The sequence below is a fragment of the Chinchilla lanigera genome, unplaced genomic scaffold, assembly GCF_000276665.1.
Source record: "Chinchilla lanigera isolate Chin_1 unplaced genomic scaffold, ChiLan1.0 scaffold00049, whole genome shotgun sequence".
In the NCBI taxonomy this organism is placed as follows: Eukaryota; Metazoa; Chordata; class Mammalia; order Rodentia; family Chinchillidae; genus Chinchilla; species Chinchilla lanigera.
In genome coordinates, this window is record NW_004955450.1 from 14,436,668 (window position 1) to 14,447,172 (window position 10,505).

The window sequence follows — 10,505 nt, forward strand, 5'->3', positions numbered from 1 at the left end:
TAGCAAGCGGACATGAATACAGAACAGGGGCTTTTCCTGTAAGGGGTTGGGCCAGGGACTCTTCAAGGTGATCGCTACCTATTTAGAATGTCAATCCCTGAGGTCCCCTTGGGAGGTAAGAGGGTGTGTCTGCTTAATGTTTAGTCTTGAGATCTGGCCCGAAGGGAATACCGCCTCTCCATTTGTAAGGAATCTTTTCTTCCATTCTGGCTCCTTGGAGGGCCTGGCCCCGTCTGACTGCCTGTAATATTTCTGTCTAACTCAGTTTCCTGTAACAGAGGGAGCAGAGTTAGTAACAGAGTCAGACCATGAAATCTATCCCCTTTGTACCTTTGCCCAAGCCGTACCTACACTGCTGCTGAACATGACACCACTCTTCAGCAACTGACTGGGTGTCCAGCAGGGCACTTGTGCGGGAGTGTAAAGGGCCTCCTTAGAATTTTTATAATGACCTCACAGGACAATATGGAAGGTGAACAAATGTCAGAGCAAGTGTATAAATACTCTCTGGGAGAGAAAGCAAGAGTAGTAACCCCAGACTAGCCAGGAGCCCCGAACACAAGAATGTCTTAGTCATTACAGTCACTACTAAACTTTTCTCATGAGGCAAGATCGGTTTGGCCTCTCCAAAGTGAACATCAACTGTGCACTTGGATGAAGCGGACAGGTGCCGAAGCCTCAGCTTTGTCTGTAGAAACCCGAGGCCACACTCACAGTGTGAGGACACAGCCAGCTCCACACTTCGGTGCCTTCCCTTTAACAGCAAACAAGAAACCAAAGATAGGGCCTAGCAGTGTGTAACGCCACTGTCCAAGACAGGCACTCGGTGTCGGCCCAGTCACTGCAGAAGGAAGGAAAGAGAATATATTTCCATGCTTACGTTCTGAGAAACTTGCAGCGAGAAGAGAACTTTGCTGGCATCTGCTACAACGTTTATGATCTTGGAGGAAACTCAGGTTACGTGCAGTAAGCCAGGCACAGGAAGTCACACAACACATGTGCTCACATGTGTGTGAAAGCTACAGATGTTCAGTTCGTGCAAATAGAGGGCAGAATGCTGGTCACTAGGGGCCAAGAGAGGATAGCAATGGAGGGTGGCACACGCCTGTAATTCCAGTACTAGGGAGGCTGAGGCAGGAGGGTTGTTGCGAGTTTGAGGCCAGCCTGGGCTACAAAGTGAGCTCAAGGCCAGCCTGAACTGCATAGTGAGATTCTGTCTCAAAAAGACAAAACAATAAGATAAAAGAAAATAATGAGTGCCAGAATGCAGTTAGGAAGGTTAAGTCCTAAGGTTCTACCGCACACCAGGTGCCTACGGCTAACAGAAACAAGTAAAATACATTTCAAAATGGCTACAAAGAAGGATGTTGAATGTTCCCAAAACAAAGAAATGATCCATCTTTCAGATGGTAGAAACACTAATTACCCTGGTTTGATCAGGACTTGAGAAGTCCACCAAGTGCCTAAACAACAAATGAATTCTGAGAGATAGTTATATTTCATTAGAATCAGCATTTCCCTTCTCAAGAAGAAGAAAATCCAGAATCAAATTGTATATCAAAAGAGTAGTTTAACTCTTCCCAGCATTAGAGGTACATGACATGAGAGAAATGCAAGATTTTTCAGCTGGGCGTCGTGGTGCACACCGATGCTCCTACTTCTCAGGGAGGCCGAGGCAGGAGGATTACAAGTTTGAGCCCAGCCTCTGCAAGGTAGTGAATTAGAAAAAAAAGGCCCTGTCCCCAGAATAAAAAGGGGTGGGGGTGTAGCTCAGTGCAGGGGTCCTGGGTTCAATCCCCAGTATGGCTTCTCTCCCGCCTTAAAGAAAAAAAGAGTTTTCTTTTTCTTGAGCTCATCCCTGGTGGGACAGTGAAGGGATGGCTCTCCTGTTAGTCTTCTAGCCTGAGGCTTGTGCCACTCCCAGATCGATGCTGCCAGCTAAGGTGGGGCAGGGAAGAGTGGCAGCGGGCACCCTGAGTGTGATTCTCCTGGGATCCAGGATGGTTTTTTGACAAAAGACCCCCTCCCCCAACTTCTAGTTGGCACATAGTAACTGTGCATAGTTAGGGGTTCCGTGGGGCACATGGTACAGGTATACATGTATACATGCTGTATTTCTTATTCCAAGATGACTTCCTTTGTGAGGGAGAAATCGCTTTATCAATCGTTCCATGTTTAGAGGACAAAATTAATTTGCATATTGGTCTCACCTGAAAGTAACTCTGGTAACGTTCGCCCAACAACCTTCACATCCAACACTCCTATAATTTTCTCCGTCCTGTGGTAAAACACACACCTCACTCTAAAAACGAATGTAGGCCAGGTGTGGTGGCATGCGCCTGTAATCCCAGCATTCCAGAGGCTGAGGCAGGAGGATCACTCCAAGTCTGAGGTCAGCCTGGGCTACATAGCGAAACCCTTTCTCAAAAAAAACTAAATAATTTTTAAATTTACTCTGGTTTAGAATTACCTCCGCTACCGTCACCCTCTGTGGAGCAGTGGGCTGCACCATACAGAAGACCAGCACTCAAATGAAGTTAGGTCTAGGTCTTTTCTTTCTTCCAGGGACCATGTAATATATAATGCAAAATACATTTTAGACGATATCCTCTGATTAGGAAAATGTGAACACTGCAGCTGACCTATTCCAACACAGCACATTCTTTTTTTTTTTTTTTTTTTTGGTTTTTGGTTTTTTTTCCGGTACCGGGGATTGAACTCACGACCTTGCGCTTGCTGGGCAGGCGCTCAACACAGCACATTCTGAGCCAGAGAATTTTGTGGGTGTCCAGATTAATGACTCACACCCCACTTGTAAGACCATTTATCACCGACTAGTAGCAACAATATTTCCACAAATTTCTGTATCAGTTACTATACTGAAGGCCGCAAAAGGGCTATTTCTGGATCCTCATTCACAAAGTACCTTAAGGGTGACTAAATACACAAAGCAAATCACTGAGTGAAGCAGTTACCGGGCTATAATCTCTCCAAAGCCAAGTTCACTCTGAATCAAGCAAAGGAAGCTCATTAGCTGAGGGACAGGAAAATGACTAATGATAAAAAGAAAAAACATTATCTTGCACAGTTTTGCCTTAATTTGATCCATGAGAAGAAATATACACCTAGTAACATTATGATAGTTTCATACAGCCAACGCTTGCAGTTTTAAGAGTTCTTTTTGAAAGTTTCGTCCAATGAAACAATTCACAACCTCAAAACAAGTATGGACTTGTAAATTTTTTCAACATTAAACTGGCTTCTCACTCAACATCTGGGTGTGTTTGATTTGTCTGTTTCTTAGTTTAGCACAAATGCAAAGCCAAATCTTTCTTCTGCTTAAAAATCCTCTGGGGGAAAAAGAAATGGTACAGTAACTTTAGGAAACAACACGGTTATTTCTTTTTCGTTTTTGATTTTTGAGACAGGGTTTGACTACGCAGTTCAGGCTGGCCACAAACTCTCAGCAGTCCTCCTGCTTCAACCTCCTGAGTGCTACAATTACATGTGTGCACCACCACAACGGTTTCGATGGCAGTCTCTTAAAAAGATAAACTGAAAATCTGCCATTCAATTTAGTAATTCCTCTCCTAAGTATCTGCTCAAGAGAAATAAAAAACACAAAGATTACATATCAATGCTCACAGCCGCATTATTCCTAAGAGTTCAGACTGGAAAACATCTAAATATCATCCATTGCTAAAGAGGTAAAGGAAGGGATCTATGTTTATGCATGTGCGTGCGTGTGTGTGTGTGTGTGTGTGTATCTATGAGCTACTTTGTAGCAACAGAAAGGAATGACTCAATATGTATGAACTACTAATACAAACTACTAATATGTATCATGAGTGAATCTTTAAAAATTATGCTAAGAATCGGGCTAAAGAGTACATATTGCATTATTTCATTTCTGTGAAATGTTCAGAAAGGGCAAATCTATAAATTCATGCTTGCTGAGTATAAAAATGGCTGACATGCTCTTGGGCACAGAAACATTTTGGGGTAATAGAATTGTTCTAAAACTGGGTAGTAACGATGGTTGAAAAACTCTATATTACTGCAAGTCACTTAATCATATTATTAAAGTGGATGAAGCCAGGCGTAGTGGTGCACACCTGTAATCCCAGCACTCGGGAGGCTGAGGCAGGAGGATCTTTGCAAATTCAAGACCAGCCTGGGCTACAAAATGAGCTCAAGGACAGCCCGAACTGATACCAAGACCCTGTCTCAAAAAAATAAAAATAAAAATAAAGTGGATGAATTATACTATGTAGATTACATCTCCATAAATCTGTCACACATGCACACATGCACACTTCCCCCAACCCAAAGAATAAAGTCTAAAAGTCTCTGGAATGGCATGGAGACCATCTCTGCCTCCCGCTGTGATCCAGTTGCTTTCTTTCCCCCCACAACAGTGCAGGATTTTTTCTCTTCCCCGAACATGCAGTGCTGTCTCACACTGCTGGCTTCTTCACACGTGAAAACCCACCTCTCCGCCAGGCGAGCACCTCCACACCCTCCAGTGCCCCAAGTAGGAAGGTGCAAGGTGGCAGAGTGGAGGCCTCCAGCGAGCCCCACAAAGGAGCACAGCCCCCGGTGGAGAGCTGCATTCTGAGCTGACCGGGAAAATGCACACTGAGCGAAGAGAACTGGACACCTTGTCAGATCCAGGCTCCTGGGACAACAGCATAGCAAGAGAGACAAAGTCCCCCAGTGTCACAGGACCGGGTCGGAGGAGGTCCTCTCCACAGTGCAGATGGGGAAAGTGCAGGTGGGTGATCTCAACTCGCCCCAGCGGTGGCGTAAGTTACAGGTTCTCTGGCATCCACCATAAATAAAAGAATTTTCAAGATGCGTCAGAAGAGGTTCAGGCCAGGGATATAGCTGAGTGGCACAAGCACCTGCCTGGCAAGTGCAAGGTCCTGAGTTCAATTTCTGGTACCAAAAAAAAGAAGAAGAAGAAGAGGTTCATTAGGCAGGTTTTTAAAGCTCATACTCAGAGGGAAGGGAGTTGAGCCCTCAAGACAGAGGGGCCTCGTGGTCAGAGGCTGGGGTTTGGTGGACTTGAGTGTCCTCAGGATGGGTCATGGAGGATAGGTGCTCCTGGCCCAGTGTGTGTTGTGCGCCCGTCTGGTGAGCTGTGTTAGACTGGAAATCATTTGCACAGGTGGAAGCCGAGCTGTGCTGCTGCTACCTGCGGACAGAGTCGTAGGGAGAACAGGAGCCCAGAGCCCAGTGTACAGCTCGGTGGCCTTAAGACCCTTAGCAATTTTTTTTTTAATCAGTTTCCTGGAAGGGAAAAAGACTGACATAGCTGGTGTTTTGAAGCTCCTTTTTTTCCCAAAAGTACAATTTTAAAATCATGATTTTTCTTGTCTCCTGTCTACTGTGTCTTGTTTTCTTTTAATCCAACCTTACTGCCTCCTATGGCTCCCCGCACCCCTGTCAGAGCAGATCTCTTCTTTGTAGGTGTGAAGGTAAGAGTCCCAGCAACTTCTGTATACACCGACAGCGGCAATCCTAGCTCCAGAGGAATTTCACAGCCCTCCCAGCTTCCGTTCACTAGACCAGCACCTAAGGTCTGTACGTTGGACAAGGCATTCACACCAGCCCCCAGCCAACCCCCAAGCCACTGTGGCCAGAAGCCACACTGAGAAGGAACCGACTGTCTGCAGTTAGACCACTCTGGGGTCCCCGTCCCTGGGACGCACAGACCTTCCACCCGCAGGGCTCAGTGGCAGCTGTCTAGCTCGGGTCTGACACAAATGCAACGTGAGGGCTGCTCTGTACAGCAATGGTGTTGCCGCACAAGGGGTTCAAAGCGCGCTGCCCATATGAACTAAGGGTTCTGAGCCTGCCCCCGAGGCCAGGGGCACAGCAGCTCAGGTGCAGGGTCATGGTGCCCCCAGGGCAAGAGGCAATTAGACACACGGCGCCTGCCACAGCTGCCCCTGGCATCGCGCTCAGGCGCCCGTCACTAAGGAGGTGGGGAAGGAGCTCTGGTTCCACCGCTGTCCACCACAAAGACACGCCAGGGCAGTCCGAGCAGCGCCAAGGCTCTAGCTGTGCCCTGCACGCAGCCGAAGGAGGCCCCAGGAGAGTGTGCACTGCACCCGCTGCATTCCTGCTTATCTCCTCCCACAGGCTTCTGCTCAGAGCAATCCTGTCCCGCTCCAGGGTAGACCTGCTCCTGCTCCAAACCCCATGGGAACCACAGCTCAAAGAATAGGTGCCCAGGCACTGAGCACCACCCTACGCCCAGGCAGGGGAGCTCCAAGGTCCCACACCTGGGTACCAGCATCCACAGTAGCAGCAGAGAGGAACATGGCAACTCCTACCGCCACCCTACTGCATGGGTCCCACTGTTGTCTGCCCTGCCCTTGTCTCATCACCCGCTGCTGACCACACTGGGCATGCGTGCCACGGTGGGAGAGGAGCGGGGATTCCTGCCCCTCTCTCTCCCCATGAAGCACCTGTCCCGCCACTGTCTCATTTGAGGACAAGTGCTTAGGCCCCTTCCCACTGATGCAGCCAGTGCCTGAGACCCTTACATGTAACACAGCCAACATCAGCAGTGCCTGGTGAGACCACCACGCCCCACTGTGGGAGAAGACACACAGCATGCCCCCACACTGCTGTGCACACCGCCCGCTGGCACTGCTAGTGTCAACCCACTTTTATGCGACCCTCAGAGAGCGTGTGTGCGTCTCTCCAACTGCAAGAGCACATGGAATGCACCCAAACTCGCTGCCCACAGCCGCAGAAGGGAAGGGAGATCACATTATAATGCCCGGCTGGAAATTAACCCCACATTGCATAATAAGCCAACGTAGCAACACACATCTACAGAAGAAAGCCACTTACTGAGAAGGTGATCTCATAGAGGTACAGACACCCGTCCCAGACACAAAGTGCAATGTAGGAACACAGGAAATATAAAAAAAAAAAAGCTAATGTGACATCTCGAAAAGATCACAGCCCTTTAGTAACAGAACCCAAAGCTATCAAAATGGATAAAATACCTGATAAAGAATTCAAAGCATTCAAAAGGATGATGTTTAAAAGCCTAACAAAAGGCCAGGCATGGTGGCACACGCCTGTAACCCCAGCACTCGGGAGGCTGAGGCAGGAGGATCACTGTGAGTTCGAGGAAAGCCTGGGCTACAAAGTGAGCTCACGGCCAGCCTGAACTGCATAGAAAGACCCTGTCACAAAAAAAAAAAAGACAAAAAAATAAAATAAAAGCCTAACAAGATCCAAGAGAACATAGAAAAGCAATTAAAGTAAATCAAATTAAACAAGGAAGACAATGCAGTACTATCAGTGAAAAATTCAGCTATGAGCGATTCTGGAAAACAAATAAACAGAAACTTTGGAAATGAAGAGCTCAAAAAGTAAAATAAAAAACTCAGCTGAAAGCCTCAACAAAGGCTCAGATGAGGCAGAAGATTACCAGAGCATGATGACAGATCTTTCGAAATAACATGCTCACACAGGAAAACAAAAAGAAGAAAACATTCCAGATCTTTGGAACAGAACTACAAGAGCACATATTGACATCATTAGCAAACCTGAGGGGGACAAAATAAAGGCTAAGGGCACAGAAAATCCATTCAGTGAAATACAGGGGTACCTGGGTTAACAAACTCCATTTGCTTTATGAATTTGGGGAACATGGCTGTGGTCATGTCTGTCACTCAATGCAGAGTTTGCAAACAGCAGCAAAGTCTTGCCAAATGCTTGCAAACCTAATGGTTTGCAAACAGAAGCATTCATGAGCTGAGGTATTACTGTAATAGCAGAAACCTTCCCTAATCTTGAGAAAGACATATACAGTCAGGTACAGGAACCTCAAAAAAAAAATAAACCAAACATACGTGAGCAGAACAGACTCCCCACAGCACATTTTAATCAAGCTCTCAGAAGTACTGCACAGAGAAAGAACTTTTAAATCTTTGGTAGAAAAGCACCAAGTCACATTTAAGAGTGATCCATTTAGACTAGAAGCAGATTTCTCAGCAGAAACCCTACAGGCTCGGAGGGCAAGGAATATAGGAAATAACTGTCAAACTAGATTACAACCAAAAGAGAAATGAAGAACCTTCAGGATAAGTAAAAGCTGAGAGAATTCATGACCACCATATTAGAGTTACAAAAGATGCTGAAAGGAGTCCATGCAAAGTTGGAAGAATGATAACATAATAGCATGTGAAAGTATAAATCGTACTGGAAGAATATACACAAGAGAGAAATAGAAAAGAATCAAATATTAGCAATACTGTGAGCCACCAACAACAAAGCAAGAATATTCAAAACAACTAGATGAAAATCAACAAAATGACAGGTAAGTCATTATCTCTCCGTTCTTTTCCATTAGTCTTGTTTTGGTTTTGGTTCTCAGTACCAGGAATGGAATTCAAGGACTTTGCACTTGCCAGGCAGGCACTGTGCCACTGAGCTATATCTCCGCCCCTATTACCTTTCAGTAGTAATGCAGATGGTCTTCATTCTCTAAATAAAAGATACAAACTACTTGAAAGGGTTGAAAAATGAGACTCCCAACATACGCTTCCTAGAAGAAAGTCACCTCAGTGAAGACACACAGACTAAACAGTACAAGGACAGAAAGTGATATCCAAGAAAACGGAACCTGAAAGTGGAATAGCTACACTGTTCTTGTATCTGACAAAATACATGTTAAGAAAAACAACAACAACACACTGACAGTAAAGACATTAAGAAAAGACAATGAAAGCCCCTGCATAATCATCAAGGGCTCAATTCATTATGAAGATACTAGGTAACCAGCCATGGCAGCACATGCCTGTAATCCTAGTGCTCTGAGAGGCTGAGGCAGGGGGATCACAAATTCAAGTCCAGCCTGGGCAAATTAGTGAAACCCTAATTAAATATCTCAAAATAAAATTATCATAATAATAATATTATTATAATAAAATAATAACAATGATGTAGGATTCATCACTGCTTCAGAAAGTGGCAAGAATAATGGGATAAATGTGTTAGAAGCAAAGGGAAGTATTTTGAGGTCAATGTTTTCTCATAATAAATTTTTTTATTTCAACATTCACCATAGTTTATCTCATCACATATGATTATTAACGGTATTTATACATCTAATGTCAGAGCATCAAATTTTATAAACAAATACTATGAGACCAAAAGGAGATACAATAAATACAGTAATTATTGGGAGGTTCAACATTTCATTATCAACAATGAATAGAGCAGCCAACACCCCCACCAAAATCAACAAATAAATATTAACACTAACTATAGTATAGATAAAATGGATTTAAAAAGACATTTACAGATGCTTGACAGGGCAGTGCATGCCTGTAATCCCAGCACTCGGCAGGCTGAGGCAGGAGAATCACATGAGCTCAAGGTCAGTTTGAGCTACATAGTTCAAGTCCAGCCCAAACTACATAGCAAGACCCTGTCGCAAAAACTAAAAAAAAAAAGAGACAATTACAGAACATTCTATCCACACCTAGCAAATACACATTCTTTTTATTGGCACAAGGAACTTCCTCTAGAATAGACCATGTATTAGGCTATAAAACAAGACTTAAGTTCAGAAAACTGAAATCATACCCCATATGCTTTCTGACCACAGTGTACTTAAACCAAAAGTCAACAAAAATGACTTCAGAAACTACAGAGCTATTAGGAGACTGAGCAACACATTTTCGAATGAACATTGGTCCCCGAGGGAGTCAAAAAAGATGTTTAAAACTTGTCTTGAAACAAGTAAAAGTGGAAACATACTAAAACTTGTGAGAAGCAGCAATGGCAGCACTAAGAGAGATATTTGTACCAATGACTGCCTGCATTAAAATATATAAGACTTAAAATAACCTAATGGTGCATACGAAGGGTTTAGAAAGCAAGAACAAAGCAAACCCAAAACTAACAGAAGGAAAGAAAGATCAACGTAGAAATAAGTGAGAATCTAAAAAAACCACAAGATCAATCTTGAAAAGGTAAAGTTCACAAACCTTTAGCTAGACTACAAAAAAAGACTCAAATAAATAAAATCAGAGATAAAAGAGGAGACATTAAAATGGATACCCCAGAAATACAAAGTATTGAATTATCTTGAAAAACTATATGCTAACAAATTGAAAACTCAAAGAATAATGGACACATTTCTGGACACACACAACCTACCAAAATTTCACTGAAAGGATTTTTTAAAAACCCTTACTGGACCAATAACAAATTATAGGTTTGAATCAGTAATAAAAAGTCTCCTAATAGAGAAAAGCCTAAGACCAAGTGGTTTCACTGCTGAGTTTTACCAAACTTTTAAAGAAAAACTAATGCAAATGCCTATCAAAGTATTCTATAGAACTGTAAAGGAAGGAAACAACTCCAAATTCATTCTGTGAGGTCAGTTTTCCTGTTACCAACACCTGAAAAGGACTCAGCAACAGAAACTACAGAACAATATCCCTGTTGAAGACAAAGGCAAAAAATCC